A 20,113-nucleotide genomic window follows, 5' to 3' on the forward strand; every position below is an offset into this window, starting at 1 on the left:
TAAGTTGAGAGAGGGGGTGAGAATTTTACACTGGATTGGTCAGTGTAGACACACAGAGTTTTGGCGGAATAATAAGGACCAAAGCCTGATGGAGGGTGTGGATTAAAGAGAGAATGAAAAGTGAAGAAATGGAGATAGCAAAAAGAGACAGCTCTTTGAAGGAGTTTTGTTATAAAAAGGAGCACAAAATGGGGCTGGAGGCTGAGCGTGAGGCAGGATGAAAATAGGAGGTAGTGGAGTAGGTTTAAATGCTCAACAGAATGATGTGGTGGAGGAAGGGATGGGTGATGCAGAAGAGACCAGACAGTGGTAGGGCAGAGTCCTTGAGCAGGGGACAGGGGATGGGATCCCGTGCACAGGTGGAGAGCCAGCCTTGGGTAGAGCCTCTGTAACTTCTCGCTCAAATTACAGAGGGAAGGAGAGCACAAGGTCCAGGTGCAGGCAGGATCATAGATCTGGCTGGTGAAGCCTACCAGAGTTCTCTTTCCATTGCTTTCATTTTCTTGGTGAAGTAAGTAAGAAGCAAGTCTATGGACAGTGGGGGGAGAGCATTGGTGGTCTTAGGAACGAGAAAAAAGTGAAATAGTTCTCTCAAAGGGTGGAGAATGAATTGACAAGGTAAACAATGTTGCTCTACCAGGCTGGGCCGAGAGTCTACTTAAGGTCCATGGTCATGAATTGAAAGCATGGCTAGGCACAAGGTTGTGTGCTCTTTGCAAGCCACATCCAGCTGCTTGGTGCAGATGTGGATAGTGAGAAGGGTGGATTTCACCAGGGTTGGAGTTTTGCCAACAAGTAAGAAGGGAGAGACGAACAAAGGAGTTGAGTGGCAGGAAAGAAAATGTATGCAAGACAGTCCGTGAAATCTCAGCCGGATAAAGAGGGAAGAGTTGGCAATGGAAAGAAATAAGATGGATGGGAAGTCTGAGAAGGGTCAGATAATTCCCGGGGTTGGCTTAGTGGAGGGCATGGGCTAGAATAGAAGGAGATGGTGGCCAGAAAGCACTTGAAGTGAAGTTGAGACTTTGAGGTGGTGATGGAGAGGGTACTACAGAGTCTGGGGGATGACTGGCCACGGGAATAAAAGGCTGACGTGGTCAGAACATGAGATCTTTGCACCTGAGAGGCCCAGGGTTGGATGCATCTCCCATGTGGATATTCAGAATACTAAAAGCAGTGACAAAGGCAGTGGTAGAAAGACTGAAATCCAGGCTACAATTATCAAAAAATGAGGAGGCGTGAGGGGGAGGAAGGCAGGTGACACAAAGGAAGGAGTGGGATGTGGGAGAGCCCCATGGCCCGTGTTTCCGGTGCCCTGGAAAACTTTAGGGCGTGGGGGGAACAAAGCCCTGGAAGCAGCAGTGAGAAGCAAGGAGGTCATCTCACCCACCTCCAAGCCCGGGATGCAAAGAAGGTAAGAGAGAAAAAAAAGCAATGAAGAAACACCCCTTGAGGGAGGTGTAGGGGATTTCAGTCAGAGCTGCAAGAAGATGAAGAAAACGTTCAGAGAATAACTTGAGGCTCCAGGAGATTTTGCTGCTGAGAGAACATGAGTCCAGGAGGCACGGTGGGAGGGCTTGGAGGGATGGGGGGAGGGTTCAAGCGCAAGTCAGAGCAGGGCAGCAAGAGGGAGGGTGGCAGGGAATGGGCTAGAGTGCTGGGCTTCTCGTGGCTTCCGAGGTAGACAGGCCATGCTGGGGAAAGGAGTCCTAATGGATGATTATTTATCACTGCTGCCTCTTTAGGGACTGGTCCCTGAATGCTGAGTCGGAGAGTGTTGAGGGAAAGGACGTCAGGATCTCTCCAGAAGCCAAGTTGAAGCCAAAGTGTTTCACTTCTGATCTGAATTATTCAAGAGGTTTCCTTCTTCTCAATTTCTCTTTGCCAACAGGGTCCCAACTTCCTGGCCTGGTTAAGCCCGTGTGAGCCTCCGAGCATTCTGCCCTGTGGACCAACTTTCAAACTTGAGCTCATGGCTGCATCAGTGAAATGCATCTCTTTCAATACACCTAGAATAAACAGGCTGTGGAAATAAATATTTTGGGGACAGTTCTGGTTGCCTTCTGCCTAACCTGACCCAACACTAAGGGCTTTTTATAGCATGAGCAGTAAGTAAAATTATCTGAGCATTATTTTCAATGAAAACACTCAGACGCCTGTCTGTGGTAGACAAACAACATGGGAAAGAAAACATGAAGTGGGGAAATATAACCCGAGCCAGAGACCATGGCATTAATTATCTTTTTTTTTTTTTTCTGAAGGCTGTGGGCATCCCAGATCAGGTCTTTTGACACCTCTCTGCCTTTAAGCAATGCTATTTTGCCCCTGAAATGTGCTTCTTTTCCTTCTCTGCCTGAAGAATTCCTACTCGGGCTTAAGGATCCAGGTCAAATGTCATCTCCCCTTCAAAGCCCTCTTAGGTCAGCCCCTCTTCCTCTGGCTAAGTGAGCTCTTCCTTCAGCACATTCCCCTGTTACTTTGCAGTTTGTATAATTGGCCCCGCTGTGTCTCCAACTCATCCTGCACCAGCCCGGCTCCTTCCTCTGGCTTGACCTCACCTAATCCCTTACCTCCTCCTCCCCACTCCTCCCTGGCTCACATCTTCTTTTCCTTCAGGTTTCTGCTTACAAATCGCTCCTTTGGAGGCTTCCCTGGCCCCTTACCTAGAGGAGGTCCTCCCTGTTAATCTTTCTCAGTCCCCGGTTTGTTTCCTCCAAGCCCTGATCACAGCTGACCACACTGCCTGCTCCCTCTTCCTGACAAGCGTACAGCCAAGCTGCAGCATTCTCCCCCTGCCTGCCCCATCTTCCACAGATACTTCTCGTATCTCCCCAACAAATCCAGAGACAGATACCATCTAGAAATGAAAAGTATCGTTGCCAGTCTTCCATCACCCAAACTGCATGTTTTTAACCTGAAACTGAATTTTTAATTTTCTTTTTTTCCGCATCAGCAACTGAAAAAATCAGGTCATCACTGTTCAAGGTAAGCCCTGTTTCTGAGTATATTTTAGTCTAGTAAAGGAGCCTGGGAGGGTGGGTGCTGGGAGCCGCAGTTGTTCCCTCAGCTGGAGCTGAGGCCGAGGGAGAAAGAGCTGCTTCTGACCCTCTTCCCTCTCAAAGCCCAGGCCCACACACTGCAGTTCTGCCTGCTTTGAGATCTCCCGAAGCCAAGACCTAGGACAATTTATTTGAAGTCAGAGGACAGAGAAAGAGGTCCACCCAGGATTAAGAATCCCCCATTCTCTTCACTATGGAACAGCCAGAAGGTACTTCTCAAAATGCAAGTCCGATCAGGTCCCTTTCCTTCAAAGATTTCCATTGCTCATCGGATGAAATGCAAACCTCTTAACAAAGACTGCGAGGCTCTGAAAGGTTTGAACCCGGATCATCTCTATGGTCACAACCTATACCTCTTGGGGTCTTTGTGGGTCCCATAAATAACATCCCTTTTTCCCACCCAAGCTCTGGATAGTGGGGAGAGAGAACATAGGAGCAAGGAGATGGAGACCACAACAGCATCTTTGTTCATGATTATGACACCTTGGAGGATGTAGTTGGAATCTCTGCACTGCTGTGCTTCCATGCTCTGAGCCCCAGAATCAGGCAGCCTTCCCCGCCACAGGGAAGCAGTACTGCTGGGGACAGGCCACCCCAGGGGCAGAGCCTCTCCCTGGTGGGTCAGAGGAATCTCCCACTCCCTGCAGGCAGCTCCCTCCCTCCGAGGTAAGGAAGACTCTGGGCTGCACCTGCCACCCACGGAGGCCATTCCTACTCCACCCCAGGGAAGGGGTTGGAGGGGCGAGAGAGGGCTCGAAAGAGGCCAGGAGGGCTACAACTAATACAGCTCCCTCCGCATGGGAGAAAACGTCAGGAGAGGGAAAGGCAGCCTCCTTCACGCTGGCTCCCTCCCCCACTCCTTCACGCTGGCCTCATTGCCTCCTTTCAGCTTCTCATGCTCACCTCCATCCCACCACAGGCCCTTTGAATGTAGCGTTCCTCTGCGGAAATGTTCCTCCCTCCCCCCGTGGCCCAGTTAACCCCTGCTCTCCTGCTGATCCCTGAGCTCCCAGCTGGACCATCACGTCCTCCGGCAAGGCCTCCCTGCCTCCCTCCCCCCCACCCCAAGCCCAGTCTCTCGTGCGCCTCTTCTTCATAGGACTTGTCATCGCTGTGGTCTTACAGCGTGTGTGTGATTGCTCGGTTGGCATCCATCTTCATATACGAGTCCATAAGCTTCATGAGGGCACAGTCTGGCATCTTGCCGGACACATAGTCGGCATTTGAGAAATATTTGTGGAATGGAATGGAATGAATGAATGAATGAACAAATACATCATGGGGAGAAGTCACAACACACGCACACACACACTTACAACTATGGACCCCACAAGGAGAACTACTCGGGTCCAGGTTGTCCTTCATCCTCAGGGATGCTGCTACTACTCACCATGCTTCCTTGTGCACAAGGGGGACCAGGCAGACTGTTGCAGTCTTTCCCTTGGAAATGGCCTCAGAGATGGGGATTCTCCTGTGGGAAGATGACTGTGGAGTGCTCTCAGGATAAACACCCCCGGAAAGTGAAAGAAGCAGGGCCGGGCAGAGAGAGGAGTTGAACTGCAATACAGTCATAACAAAGGCCTCGCTGGAACCTACAGACAGGGATGGAATTGGAATGGCCCTTCAGAGATATCTCAAATGAAGGCGGGGGCCTGCCTGGTCTTGGAAGCCTGTGTCATTGGATGTAGGCTGGATATAGGCTGCACTTGGGAAGGGAGGATGACCTTGGACATGGTGTCCCTCTTCAACTGAGGACAACGCTCAGAGATGGACTCAGCTGGGAGATCTCAGCTGTCAACACTCCCAAGCAGCTGGGGGAATAAGAGCCTCAGTCTTGGAAGAGGAAGGGGGGGTCTGGGTGGCACTCAACATCATCCACGACAAAGACCATTCATGACCTGCTTTCCGTTTAGAGATTTGTTCGTTAGACGCTAGGCTTGGCTTTCTGTTTAGAGATTTGGGCTTGCTTTCTGTTTAGATTTGTTCGTTAGACGCTAGGTCACTTACCCAACAAAAATTCCTTGAGCAACTATATATAACCGACACTAAGCTTTGTCAAAAAATATCTAGGTCCTCTACAAAAGTTTCAATAAAAGGGTTCAAGAAGGATGCTAATAATAAGAGCTACCAGTTGGGCATTTTTCACATGCCAGGCACTATAGCAGGTACTATCCAGACTCAAATAGTCCTTGCATTAACTCTGAGATTCATATTATCCCCATTTTACAAATGCAGAAAAGGCAGCTCAGAGAGGTTAAGTGACTTACCCAAGATCACACAGCTCCTAAGAAGCAGAGCTTTCTTTGACTCCCAAGTCCATGCCCTTAAATACCATCTTACACTGCCCCTTTCTGAAAATAGAAAATTACTCCCAGAATACTTGCATATACTTATATGTGTGTTGGAAATGCATGCAGCTGGAGGTAATAGGAATTCCAGCTTACAGTGGTTCAAACAAATCAAGATTTCATTTTGTCAAATTACAAAACATCTGGAGGCAGCCAACACCATTGGTGTTGGTTCAGTGGATGGATTATGTTAGGCCATCTCTGCAAATGTCTTGGCCTTTCTTACATGCTTTTTGCTTCCTCGTTGCAAAATGGTGGTTGAATCACTAGATACCACAGCCACATTCAAGTCAAAAAGAATGGGAAGGGACTTCACTGGTGGCTCAGTGGTTAAAAATCCGCCTGCCAAGGCAGGGGACTCGGGTTCGAGCCCTGGTCCGGGAAGATCCCACATGCCAGAGAGCAACTAAGCCCTTGTGCCACAACTACTGAGCCTGCGCTCCAGAGCCCACGAGCCACAACTACTGAGCCCATGTGCCACAACTACTGAGCCTGCACTCTGGAGCCTGAGAGTGACAACTACTGAGCCTGTGTGCCTAGAGCCCCTGCTCCGCAACAAGAGAAGCCACCACAATGAGATGCCCGCGCGCAGCAACAAAGACCCAACGCAGCCACAAAATAAACTAATTAATTAATTTTTTAAAAAAAGAATGGGAAGAAGTAGCATTAGTGATGACCTTCTCTTTTTATCAAGAAAGAAAGATAAAACTTTCCCAGAACCACTCTCAAACTGTCTCCCTCTTACATCTCATTGACAAGACTATTCATATGACTACCTTCCTTCTCAAAATACTTGAAAAACAAATATTTAGCTTCCTGAGCCTCTATGAGGGTGGCAAGGCATCTAGAGGGGCACTAAATTGGCCAACAAGTCACATCTGCCACAATCACCTAAATTATGAGTCTGCCTTATAGTCATTTTGTGTGTGTGTGTCTGTCCCCTTCACAAACAAGAAAAAGGTAGAAACGCCTTCCAACTCAGTTTGTGTCTTCAAAGTTCCTGGCACATAATAAGTAGGCGTTCAATATGTATATGTTCTTCAGAATTAAATGTCCCATTCCTCAGCTCCTGCTCCAGGGCTGACTCCTAGAGAAGAGACCGTTCCATCTTCCAGATGGCCCTTTACCCAATTCACAACCACACTGGCGATGGAAAGAATGCACTTCTGGGCTCCTAGCATTCTTCAGAGTATCCTCCAGAAGTCCTGGAACAGAGATCTAAGGAAGGATGTGGGGAGCCTTAAGGGGAGCACAGACTTTCACCCTAAAAATTTCAGTACCACCCAAGGGTCTTTATTTAGCCTTGTTGACAGAAAGAACATAGATCTCTAAGTCAAGGGACCTAACTCTGGTCCAGTATTTTCGAAAAATTAAGTGTGGTCTTAGGAAAGTTTCTTCACACACCGCTGGGCCTCAGGGTCCTCATCTACGAAATAATAACCATCCAACAATGGGTCCCTCGGAGACAGTTTCTTAGAATTGGAAGGGACAGTAATCCCTCCTTTTTAGAGATTAGGAAATTGGATCATAGGGAAGAAAAGTGACTCACACAAGGTTTTCCAGCTACAATGAAATGGAATTGTCTAAAAGAACATTTATACAAACACAAGAAACACAATGGCAAACCACATAATCACGAATTCCACCACATTCTGCTAGTTGGTGGCTTACTGCTGACTCGGAAGAGTCTCAAAATACCTCCAAGCTGAGGTATCTCTGGCATCCTCACTGAATCAGGATATCACTTTCTGGTACACAAGGAGTCAGATTATACTGAGCTTCATGTGTCCTAAAAGAATCTTCTCATTTCTATGTATGTCAACAACAGCAGACAGGCCAGCAACGCTAATGCCAAAGCTTGTCTGCAGGCAATATTGAGCCTTTTCATTAGTCCTGGTGAAAGTCTGGGCTCATCACAGCCACCCTGCTTCACGTATCTCTTAGGTGTAAATCAGAGGCGCCCAACTTCAACGTGGCAGTAACTGAGAGTATCACCCATTGAGAAAACACAAAAGGCCAAAAACTACTCTGAATTCAGCAATGCTTCTAAATAACTTTGTATCTTACTCATCAAAGCAAGTTATGCATATTTTCAAAATAGTAATTTTAAAGTATCATGACTTATAATTCATTTCGGGCAAAGAGTCATAGTTTGGGAAACGTTGTTCTGAAAGTCAACAGACAAGGTCATCAATGTGCCATTATTCATGTGTTCCCATAAAGAATCATGGTGAGCCAACACGGTATAGTGAAGAGAAGAGTGGATAGGAGTTACGAGACCCAGTAAACATCCTCTCCCTACAACTATAGGGCACTGGGTGATTCACATTATCTCTCAAGGCCCTTGTTTCCTTTTCCATAAGAAAGTGATTCTCAACATTGGATGCATTGAGTATCACCACGACCCTACACCCAGATATTCTGATTTAATTGATCTGCATGTGGCCTGGACGTTGGGATTTTTTTTATGCCCCCTAAATGATCACAGGATGCAACCATGTTGAAAACCACTGTTAAACGGGGAAAGAGTTGGACTAGGTCAGGACAGCAAACACTGACCCACCTTCTGCCATTGCCCTCCTCCCACCCACCCACTGCAGACCCTGCTGTCGACAGGCGAGCTCCTCCTGCTAAGCCCAAATGTTGTCTCACTCTCTTCATCAACACAACAGCTCACACAACCACTGCCAATAGTTGAACCCTGGCACAAGGGACGAGATTTTTTAGCCCCTTGGCATTAGAAAAGTCTTAGGCTCCATTTCCAAAATTCTTAGATTCTGAGATTTCCTCTAGTACTGAGAAGTGAAAACTGATCATGGAGTTTGCAAGTTAACTCACGGACTATTTGACGTGACTTGGAGCTATTTCTTCTTGTTTCCTTGCTGATGCCCACACATGGTGTAGCGATAATACTAATCAGTTAAGGTAACTGGGTCTGTGCCTATCAGACACTTTGGCCAATAAATTGTACAAATAAATCTTCTGGAATTGAGAGCTCAATATTCATTGTGATTGTCTTAATAAACCAGATCTATTATAAGCCTCCTATGGATGATAATACAGAACTTGGCTGTTTGAATGGCATAAAAATTAATACAGTCACAATAGAAAAACATGATAATTAACAACATGGCTGCATCTAAGTATATCTGAAGTCACCTAATGTAAACAAACTTCTAAGCTTAAAATATTTTTGAATATTTTTGCTTTGTTGATTTTGTTTTTGGATGGGAGGACTATAAATGAATGTATAGGTAAGTACATACATAAAGAAAATATTTTACCTTCAGTTTCAGTATCACAATTTGTTTCAGTATTCCCAGGGTAAAAATGTGATGAAAATATGCCATAACAACAAATTATATTAACAACATAATTGTGTATATGCAAATTAATTAATAAATGGTACTTTCTGAAGCAATTTCTAAGTAATACCACATTACACCCCATAACTTAATGACTTTAGCTTTAAGTTGTTAATCGAGTGATGAAGAACTGTTGGCTTTCTCATTTTAAAATCCTCAAGCTCTTCTAAGGCAGAAGTTTCAAGAACAGATTCTCAATGTTCAAGATTCGGAGACATCCAAGGTGGTAGCTTCAGACCCAGTCTTTCTCACGTTTAATTTAATTTAAGGAAATAAAAACAACCAGTCAATATCGTCTCACTAGGATACACCAAGGAAGTGTCACAATCACTCATATACATTTAAAACAGTGGTTTTCAACTTTGGCTGCAGTTAAGAATTACTTGAGAAGCTTTTAAAAAAATATTGATGCTTGGGGTCCCACTCTAGAGATTCTGATGTAATTGGGCTTAAAGGTAGCCTGGGCATCAGGCTCCACCAGTGCTTCTAAAGTGCACTGAAGGCCAAGCACCAGAGCCACGGGAAAATATCATCCACCTTAAGAGGAAGGAGGGCTACAGGAACAAGGACATGAACTCTGTTCCCTTCTCTTCAGCCAATGTGTGCCCACTGCTTTTTGGCTGAACTAAGAGTTAGGAACCAGGAGGTAGGGAACTCAGGGAGAGAGACTGGTAAGCAAACTCAGGAACAATGAGCTAAACCACAAAAGTCAGCACTGCAGTTCAGAGAGGCAATCCCCTTCCACCATTTGTTGGGACATTCTGCCAAGAAGCCAAGGGGCTGGGCCATGGGACTTGGGAACTTAGCTCCAGGAAAAGCAATATTTGGATCCAGCAGGGTCAGAAAATCCTTAAAGGGAGAGAGAGCTCTACTCATCCACTCACTCACTCTGCTAAAGAGGAGCCACCGAGAGGAGACAGAACCAATCCCCATAGTGAGAGCCAGCAGCTGCAATGAAAGCAATAACTGGGAAAATCTGGAAACTGATGAACAGCATATTTGTTTATATTTTGCCCCAGAAGTGGGAGACCTTTGAATGTCTCCCCTGCTCAAAGCATCTATTTTCCACATGTCCCAACAGTGAGTAAAGCATAAAAGAAAAGTGACTTCCTTGGTGGCACAGTGGTTAAGAATCCGCCTCCCAATGCAGGGGACCTGGGCTCGAGCCCTGGTTCAGGAAGATCCCACATGCTGTTAAGCAACTAAGCCCATGTGCCAAATCTACTGAGCCTGTGCTCTAGAGCCCGTGAGCCACAACTACTGAGCCCCGTGCCTAGAACCCATGCTCCACAACAAGAGAAGCCAACGCAATGGGAAACCTGCGCAACGCAACGAAGAGTAGCCCCCACTCGCCGCAAACAGAGAAAGCCCACGTGTAGCAATGAAGACCCAATGCAGCCTAAAATAAATAAATAAATAATTAACTTAAAAAAAAAAAGAATAAAAGAAAATGGAATTTTAAAATACATGGGCAGACCTTCAAGATGCTGGAGGAGTAAGACAGGGAGATCACCTTCCTCCCCACAAATACATCAGAAATATATCTACATGTGGAACAACTCCTACAGAACACCTACTGAATTCTGGCAGAAGACCTTAGACTTCCCAAAAAGGTCTCTGTGCTCCAGCCGGGTGTCAGGCCTGTGCCTCTGATGTGGGAGAGCCGAGATCAGGACATTGATCCAGCAGAGATCTCCCTGCTCCATGTAATATCAAATGGTGAAAGCTCTCCCAGAGATCTCAATCTCAATGCTAAGACCCAGCTCCACTCAACAACCAGCAACCTACAGTGCTGGACACCCTATGCCAAACAACTAGCAAGACAGGAACACAAACCCACCCATTAGTGGAAAGGCTGCCTAAAATCATAATAAGCTCACAGACACCCAAAAAAACACCACCAAACGTGGTCCTGCCCACCAGAAAGACAAGATCCAGCGTAATCCACCAGAACACAGGCACCACTCCCCTCCACCAGGAATCCTACACACCCACTGAACCAACCTTAGCCACTGGGGGCTGACACCAAAAACAATGGGAACTACGAACCTGTAGCCTGCAAAAAGGAGACCCCAAACACAGTAAGTTAAGCAAAATGAGAAGAGAGAGAAACACACAGCAGATGAAGGAGCAAGGTAAAAACCCACCAGACCAAACAAATGAAGAGGAAATAGGCAGTCTACCTGGCAAAGAATTCAGAGTAATGATAGTAAAGATAATCCAAAATCTTGGAAATAGAATGGAGAAAATACAAGAAACATTTAACAAGGACCTAGAAGAACTAAATAAATGAAATTAATGAAATGAAATGAAATCAATATTAATGAAATTAAAAATTCTCTAGAAGGAATCAATAGCAGAATAACTGAGGCAGAAGAACAGATAAGTGACCTGGAAGATAAGATAGTGGAAATAATTACCACAGAGCAGAATAAAGAAAAAAGAATGAAAAAAATTGAGGACAATCTCAGAGACCTCTGGGACAACATAAATGAACCAACATTCGAATTATAGGTGTCCCAGAAGAAGAAGAGAAAAAGAAAGAGACTGAGAAAATATTTGAAGAGACTACAGTTGAAAACTTCCCTAATAGGGGAAAGGAAATAGTCAATCAATTCCAGGAAGAGCAGAGAGTCCTATACAGGATAAATCCACAGAGAAACACGCCAAGACACATATTAATCAAACTATCAAAAATTAAATACAAGGAAAAAATATTAAAAGCAGCAAGGGAAAAACAACAAATAACACATGAGGGAATCTCCATAAGATTAACAGCTGATCTTTCAGCAGAAACTCTGCAAGCCAGAAGGGAGTGACAGGACATATTTAAAGTGATGAAAGGGAAAAACCTACAACCAAGATTACTCTACCCAGCAAGGATCTCATTCAGATTCGACAGAGAAATTAAAACCTTTACAGACAAGCAAAAGTTAAGAGAATTCAGCACCACCAAACCAGCTTTACAACAAAAGCTAAGGGAGCTTCTCTAGGCGGGAAACACAAGAGAAGGGAAAGACCTACAATAACAAACCCAAAACAATTAAGAAAATGGTCATAGGAACCTACATATTGATAATTACCTTAAATGTAAATGGATTAAATGCTCCAACCAAAAGACATAGACTGGCTGAATGGATACAAAAACAAGACCCATATATATGCTGTCTACAAGAGACCCACTTCAGACCTAGGGACACATACAGACTAAAAGTGAGGGGATGGAAAAACATATTCCATGCAAATGGAAATCAAAAGAAAGCTGGTGTAGCAATTCTCATATCAGACAAAATAGACTTTAAAATAAACACTCTTACAAGAGACAAAGAAGGACACTACATAATGATCAAGGGATCAATCCAAGAAGAAGATATAACAATTGTAAATATTTATGCACCCAACATAGGAGCAACCTCAATACACAAAGCAAATACTAACAGCCATAAAAGGGGAAATCGACAGTAACACAATCATAGTAGGGGACTTTAACACCCCACTTACACCAATGGATGGATCATCCAAAATGAAAATAAATAAGGAAACACAAGCTTTAAATGATACATTAAACAAGGTGGACTTAATAGATATTTATAGGACAGTCTCTCTAAAAAAAATAGAATACAATTTCTTCTCAAGTGTTCATGGAACATTCTCCAGGATAGATCATATCTTGGGTCACAATCAAGCCTTGGTAAATTTAAGAAAATTGAAATCATATCAAGTATCTTTCCCGACCACAAAGCTATGAGACAAGATATCAATTACAGGAAAAAATCTGTAAAAAATACAAACACATGGAGGCTAAACAATACACTACTTAATAACCAAGAGATCACTGAAGAAATCAAAGAGGAAATCAAAAGATACCTAGAAACAAATGACACTGAAAGCACGATGACCCAAAACCTATGGGATGCAGCAAAAGCAGTTCTAAGAGGGAAGTTTATAGCAGTACAATCCTACCTCAAAAAACAAGAAACATCTCAAATAAACAACCTAACCCTACACCTAAAGCAATTAGAGAAAGAGGAACAAAAAAACCCCAAAGTTAGCAGAAGAAAAGAAATCATAAAGATCACACCAGAAATAAATGAAAAAGAAATGAAGAAAACAATAGCAAAGATCAATAAAACTAAAAGCTGATTCTTTGAGAAGATAAACAAAGTTAATAAACCATTAGCCAGACTCATCAAGAAAAAAAGGGAGAAGACTCAAATCAATAGAATTAGACATGAAAAAGGAGAAGTAACAACTGACACTGCAGAAATACAAAGGATCTTGAGAGATTACTACAAGCAACTATATGCCAATAAAATGGACAACCTGGAAGAAATGGACAAATTCTTAGAAAAGCACAACCTTCTGAGACTGAACCGGAAGAAATAGAAAATATAAACAGACGAATTACAAGCACTGAAATTGAAACTGTGATTAAAAATCTCCCAACAAAACAGAAACCCAGGACCAGATGGCTTCACAGGCGAATACCATCAAACTTTTAGAGAAGAGCTAACACCTATCCTTCTCAAACTCTTCCAAAATATAGCAGAAGGAGGAACACTACCAAACTCATTCTACAAGGCCTCCATCACCCTGATACCAAAACCAGACAAAGATGTTACAAAAAAAGAAAACTACAGGCCAATATCACTGATGAACATAGAGGCAAAAATCCTCAACAAAATATTAGCAAACAGAATCCAAGAGCATATTAAAAGGATCATACACCATGATCAAGTGGGATTTATCCCAGGAATGCAAGGATTCTTCAATATATGCAAATCAATCAATGTGATACACCATATTAACAAATTGAAGGAGAAAAACCATATGATCATCTCAATAGATCCAGAGACAGCTCTCGATAAAATTCAACACCCATTTATGATAAAAACCCTCCAGATAGTAGGCATAGAGGAAACTTACCTCAACATAATAAAGACCATATATGACAAACCCACAGCCAACATCCTTCTCAATGGGGAAAAGCTGAAACCATTTCCTCAAAGATGAGGAACAAGACAAGGTTGTCCACTCTCACCACTATTATTCAACATAGTTTTGGAAATTTTAGCCATGGCAATCAGAGGACAAAAAGAAATAAAATGAATCCAAATCGGAAAAGAAGAAATAAAGCTGTCACTGTTTGCAGATGACATGATACTATACATAGAGAATCCTAAAGATGCTACCAGAAAACTACTAGAGCTAATCAATGGATTTGGTAAAGTAGCAGGATACAAAATAAATGCACAGAAATCTCTTGCATTCCTATACACTAATGATGGAAAATCTGAAAGATAAATTAAGGAAGCACTCCCATTTACCATTGCAACAAAAAGAATAAAATACTTAAGAATAAACCTACCTAAGGAGACAAAAGACCTGTATGCAGAAAATTATAAGACACGGATGAAAGAAGTTAAAGATCATACAAACAGATGGAGAGATATACCATGCTCTTGGATCGGAAGAATCAACATTGTGAAAATGACTATACTACCCAAAGCGATCTACAGATTCAATGCAATCCCTATCAAACTACCAATGGCATTTTTCGCTGAACTAGAACAAAAAATTTCACAATTTGTATGGAAACACAAAAGACCCTGAATAGCCAAAGCAATCTTGAGAAAGAAAAACGGAGCTGGAGGAATCATGCTCCCTAACTTCAGACTATACTACAAAGCTACAGTAATCAAGACAGTATGGTACTGGCACAAAAACAGAAATATAGATCAATGGAACAGAATAGGAAGCCCAGAGATCAACCACACACATATGGTCACTTTATTTTTGATAAAGGAGGCAAGAATATACAATGGAGAAAAGACAGCCTCTTCAATCAATGGAGCTGGGAAAACTGGACAGCTACATGTAAAAGAATGAAATTTGAACACTCCTTAACACCATACAAAAAAATAAACTCAAAATGGATTAAAGACCTAAATGTAAGGCCAGACACTATCAAACTCTTAGAGGAACACATAGGCAGAACACTCTATGACATAAATCACAGCAGGATCCTTTTTGACCCACCTCCTAGAGAAATGGAAAAAAAACCAAAAATAAACAAATGGGACCTAATGAAACTGAAAAGCTTTTGCACAGAAAAGGAAACCATACACAAGAAGAAAAGACAACCCTCAGAATGGGAGAAAATATTTACAAATGAAGCAACTGACAAAGGATTAATCTCCAAAATTTACAAGCAGGTCAGGCAGCTCAATATCAAAAACACAAACAACCCAATCCAAAAATGGGCAGAAGACTTAAATAGACATTTCTCCAAAAAAGATATACAGATTGCCAACAAACACATGAAAGGATTCTCAACATCACTAATCATTAGAGAAATGCAAATCAAAACTACAATAAGGTATCACCTCACACCAGTCAGAATGACCAGCATCAAAAAATCTACAAACAATAAATGCTGGAGAGGGTGTGGAGAAAAGGGAACCCTCTTGCACTGTTGGTGGGAATGTAAATTGAAACAGCCACTATGGAGAACAGTATGGAGGTTCCTCAAAAAACTAAAAATAGAACTACTATACAACCCAGCAATCCCACTACTGGGCATATACCCTGAGAGAACCATAATTCAAAAAGAGTCATGTACCACAATGTTCATTGCAGCTCTATTTACAATAGCCAGGACATGGAAGCAACCTAAGTGTCCATCGACAGATGAATGGATAAATAAGATGTGGCACATATATACAATGGAATATTACTCAGCCATAAAAAGAAATGAAACTGAGTTATTTGTAGTGAGGTGGATCAACCTAGAGTCTGTCACACAGAGTGAAGTAAGTCAGAAAGAGAAAAATAAATACCATATGCTAACGCATATATATGGAATCAAAAAAAAATGGTTCTGACAAACTTAGGGACAGGACAGGAATAAAGATGCAGACATAGAGAATGGAGTTGAGGACACAGGGAGGGGGACGGGTAAGCTGGGACGACGTGAGAGAGTGGCATGGACATATATACAGTTCCAAATGTAAAATATATAGCTAGTGGGAAGCAGCCACATAGCACAGGGAGATCAGCTCGGTGCTTTGTGCCCACCTAGAGGGGTGGGAAATGGAGGGTGGGAGGGAGATGCAAGAGGGAGGAGATATGGGGATGTGTGTATGTGTATAGCTGCTTCACTTTGTTGTAAAGCAGAAACTGACACACCATTGTGAAGCAATTATACTCCAATAAAGATGTTAAAAAAAAAAAAAAAAAAAGATACACGGGCCATAAAGTCCTATTGGTCAAACACCCCTTTTGCTTGGTGCCAGACGTTTATCATCATGTAGTCACAGCAGCTTGAAATGAAAAACACTGACCTATAAAGATCACTTGATGGGTAACAGTCCCAAAGTCAACCTCACTGGAATAATTTTGCCATCATCTGGGTGGCATGTTTTCCAGTCCAGCACTGAGTTGATTTAAGATAAATGACCGCTTCAGTGTATTTGTGCCATATAAGATGGGGTGTAATTTCAAGGGAAAGGTAGACGCTTAATGGAGCAGTGAAACATGTACGGAGCCAACACCTGTTTTATACAAAAATTCTGGGCTTTATACAAACTATCATTAAGTTGCAAATACTTATTGGGAGCCAAGTTTTTGCTCTATAAACAATCCTAGCTTGTGAAAGCCTTTGAGAATTTTCTTGATTTAAAATGCATTTAATGATCTGTAAAGGCAAAAGAAAAATGCTGAAATACAAATACAAAATAATATGAATAATAATTCCCATGTTCAACATAGAAAAATAATGATGTATCGGTTATCATTAGGCTTTGTGTTTATCTAGAGTCTTTCTCCAAGGGGATTGCATGATTCTACTGCAACACTGAGAATCACCCTTGAATAAATAGTTGCTCCCTAAGTTAGGTGTTGAACAAACACTGGGAGAGGGGAGGTTTCTCCATGCACTCACATATCTCTCCTCCTGACTCTTAGTTCATTCTCCTCTTTTCCTATTTTTCTGACATCACCTGTTAGATCCCAGTTTCAGCTAGAAATGGCAAAGGTGACGTTTCTTTACTATCTTTCTCTAAATTGATTCTTTCTTTCATGTAACAAATGTGCATTGGCTCTCATTACTGTCAGAGAAAACTCCAGAATAATCTTTGCTTGAGTTCATACATTCACTTTGAAACTGCAAAACTCCAAAGATCATATTGCTGGGTCTGATTCTGACCGCTTTAGGGTTCCAAGGGTGATGAGATCTCCTAAGTACCAGTTCCCCCATTTACCATAAAAGGCAACATCTCTCAGGCAATCTGGTTTGGCCAAATGCAAATCAGTACAGTAGGACTTGTCATTGCCTTCCCTTGTTTGATTCATTACTGACTTTTGTCATTCCTTTTCTGTGACATTGGCAAAATCAGTCTTCCACGTTCAATTCTATGCCTCCAGTTAGGAAAGTAGGTAGAACTACATCTACCTAGACATGTGAGAGGTCTGAGCAGTCAGTAATTAGATGATCCTTCAGACCAGTATTCTTTAAACATTTGTTCAACATTTTTTTTTTTGGTCACGTGGCTAGCTGGATCTTAGTTCCCCAACCAGGGGTCAAACCCTGGTTTTCAGCAGTGGAAGCGCAGAGTCCTAACCGGACCGCCAGGGAATTCCCTTGTTCAAAATTTATTTAATGGAGTAAAGAGAAACTCATTTTCTATTAATAAAAGTTGTATACTTTTCTATGTTCAAAAATGAAGGATTAATTACTGTCGTCTTCAGAACCAGAAAACGCCTCAGAAGAAAACTGAACCATGTAAAGATGTAGACGATACAATAAATCACTCGAAAATAAATTACTTATTCCCACTGAACAGTACCATATCATGTATTACTGAGTTTCAAAATATCCATTCACTACAAATGCCAGCTTCCCACAACAATCAACAGGAGCTAATCTCAAGGCTGAAGGTACAGAAGGTTAGAACATGCAACTTACACATGCATGTTACAAAGATACTCAAAGATGGCTGTGAGGAGTGAGTCTTTAATTTCTGCTCTAGAGCTTGCTTATTTTAGTGGGAAAAGAATAAATCTTCATTTGGCCGGTTACGGAAGACGTCACATGGAAAGCTGAGTTACTCTGCACCATATTTCTCGGATGCTCTCATTGACAGAGTGGCACCTGGGCAGCTTCCCAGTCAACAACTCCCCAAATTTAGCTCTGCCCCCAGTCCAAGTTCTGTTCATTCAACATGAGAACTGCTATTGATTTCTCATCATTCCCTTCCATTAGTGAATGGAAGTCCCTGCCTGCATTTTCTCTCCCTTCAAATAAAGTCCAATTAATCTGGAATTACCTTGCCCTGACTGCCATTCAGTCTGAAATCCAAAATGGGCTTCCATGTGCCTCATATGGTTCGTGGGGAAGGAAGCGATAAAGAAAACCCAGCTCCCTGAACCAGTGCAACTTCCCATATGTATGCGGCATTTCTATGGGTATAGAGCCGAGGATCCCAGAGCGACGAGAAACGGAAACTAGTGACCACTGAAGGTCACTTGCTGGCTCCACTGCGCCCCCTTCAGGGCATCGTATGTCTTCATGACTGCAGGCAATCTTCTTTGTCAAAGCAGGTGCAGCTAAAGCCCTACACTCCAAAATGAAAAGAGGGAGAATTCAGCTGATGAGATAATTTCATCCATCGTATGTGTGTCTTGGGAGGAGAAGAAATGAGCTCTTCCATTTCAAAACGAGGTAAATCCGTTAAGGACTTCTCTGTTACGAGCTACTAAGAAATAGATCACTTGCCTCAGAAACCCAGGCAGAGATCGTGCTGCACAAATGCCCAAAAGCATCATACTGGCCAGAACAACAAGAAGAGAACTGGAACTGAATACAGACTCTGACGGCTGTTGGATCACCACGGGCAGCGCACTCAGCTTCCCTGAGTCGGCTTCCTATTTATAACATAGGAAGAAAAATCTCAGGCAATCTCCCCAACCTGGGCTTTGAGATCCTTGGGAAAAAAGATACATATCCTAAACCAGCTGTTTTCCACAACCCACCACATTTCAAATGGGACATTGCTAAGTGAACGAAATTAATTCTTCCAACCTAATCACTCAAGAAAAATAATGCACCTTTAAGACAAAGAAACACCAAAGCTGGTGGTTCTCCTGAAAAGACCCCCCCCAAAAATGTTTTTACAATATCAGAACACCTTTGCAGGACAACAGCAATGAAGGCACCAACTTGCTTTGTTTGTTGACTTAAAATCTCTATTCAATTCGCTGTCCTCTCCCTTGTTAAGGAAAGTTCTGGAACTGCCCAAATGGGAATTGGGTAAAGAGCCATTACTCTGTGTCACCTTCTCCCCAGGTTACTCAGGCGTTGCCTTCATTGTCCACTGCACCCCTCACTGCTGAAACCCCCCCCTTCTCTGGGGACCCACCACTCCCTTCCTCCCCACCTCTCTGTGGTTTAGGGGAGGTCAGCTGGCAGCTGGAGGCCCCTGACTTGCCTCCTTTTTTCTTCCCATTCCTGCCTTCATTCTGCACCACAATGGGGGTTGCCCGCATATCCACAGACCTCCCCACAACCTACACATTTCTCTGTACATGTTGCCCCTTGGTCATCCTCCAGCCCAAGTATGTAACACCCGTGGCCTGGGAATAGACATGCAAGGTCCTGGAAGTACAGCCTCTGTACTGTCTGCACAGGAATTTTCAAGGTCCTGGGAACCCAAAGGGTAGTCTAGAAAGAGAGCACATTTTCTTGGCCCCATGGACTCCTTCTGGTGGGAAGGGGTGCAGCCAAAGAGTAGGGCCCAGGACAGGGGTCTCATCTGATTGAGTCTCAGGGCAATACAGGGAGAGGTCTGGATAGAGAGCCTGACATGGCCCTGGCGCTTTTCCATGGCTGGTGCGTAATTTGCAAGCATTCCAGAAGTTCCCATGCGCCCTAGCCAGGGACACAGAAGAGGTAAGAAGGACTGAAGAGGTCTGGAGTAGGGAAGATGAGACTCCTAAGGGCAAGGACCTTGAGCCTGGAGGCAAAAGCAAGGCCCACTGTCAGCAACTGCTGATGCCCGACTGTGACCCAGCAGGCAGCGCCAGTGACACCGGCAGTGGATTCAGTGAGGACAGAAGCAGATACACAAAGTCAAGCAGGCTAAGACGCTTCAGCCAAAGCCAGCAAGGATCCAGAATATTTGAGCCAACAGACCGTGTGCCTGCACACTGGCAGCCGTGTGGGAGTGAAGGAGGGGAAACGAGAGAAGTGCTGAAGATTCAAGCGTTTACACGGACGACACTGAGCTAACTTGAATGAGGCAGATTAAACTGAGAAAGACTGAGATACCGCGAGACCATACAT

The sequence above is a fragment of the Balaenoptera physalus genome, assembly GCF_965194825.1.
Source record: "Balaenoptera physalus genome assembly, chromosome: 17".
NCBI classification, from domain to species: Eukaryota; Metazoa; Chordata; class Mammalia; order Artiodactyla; family Balaenopteridae; genus Balaenoptera; species Balaenoptera physalus.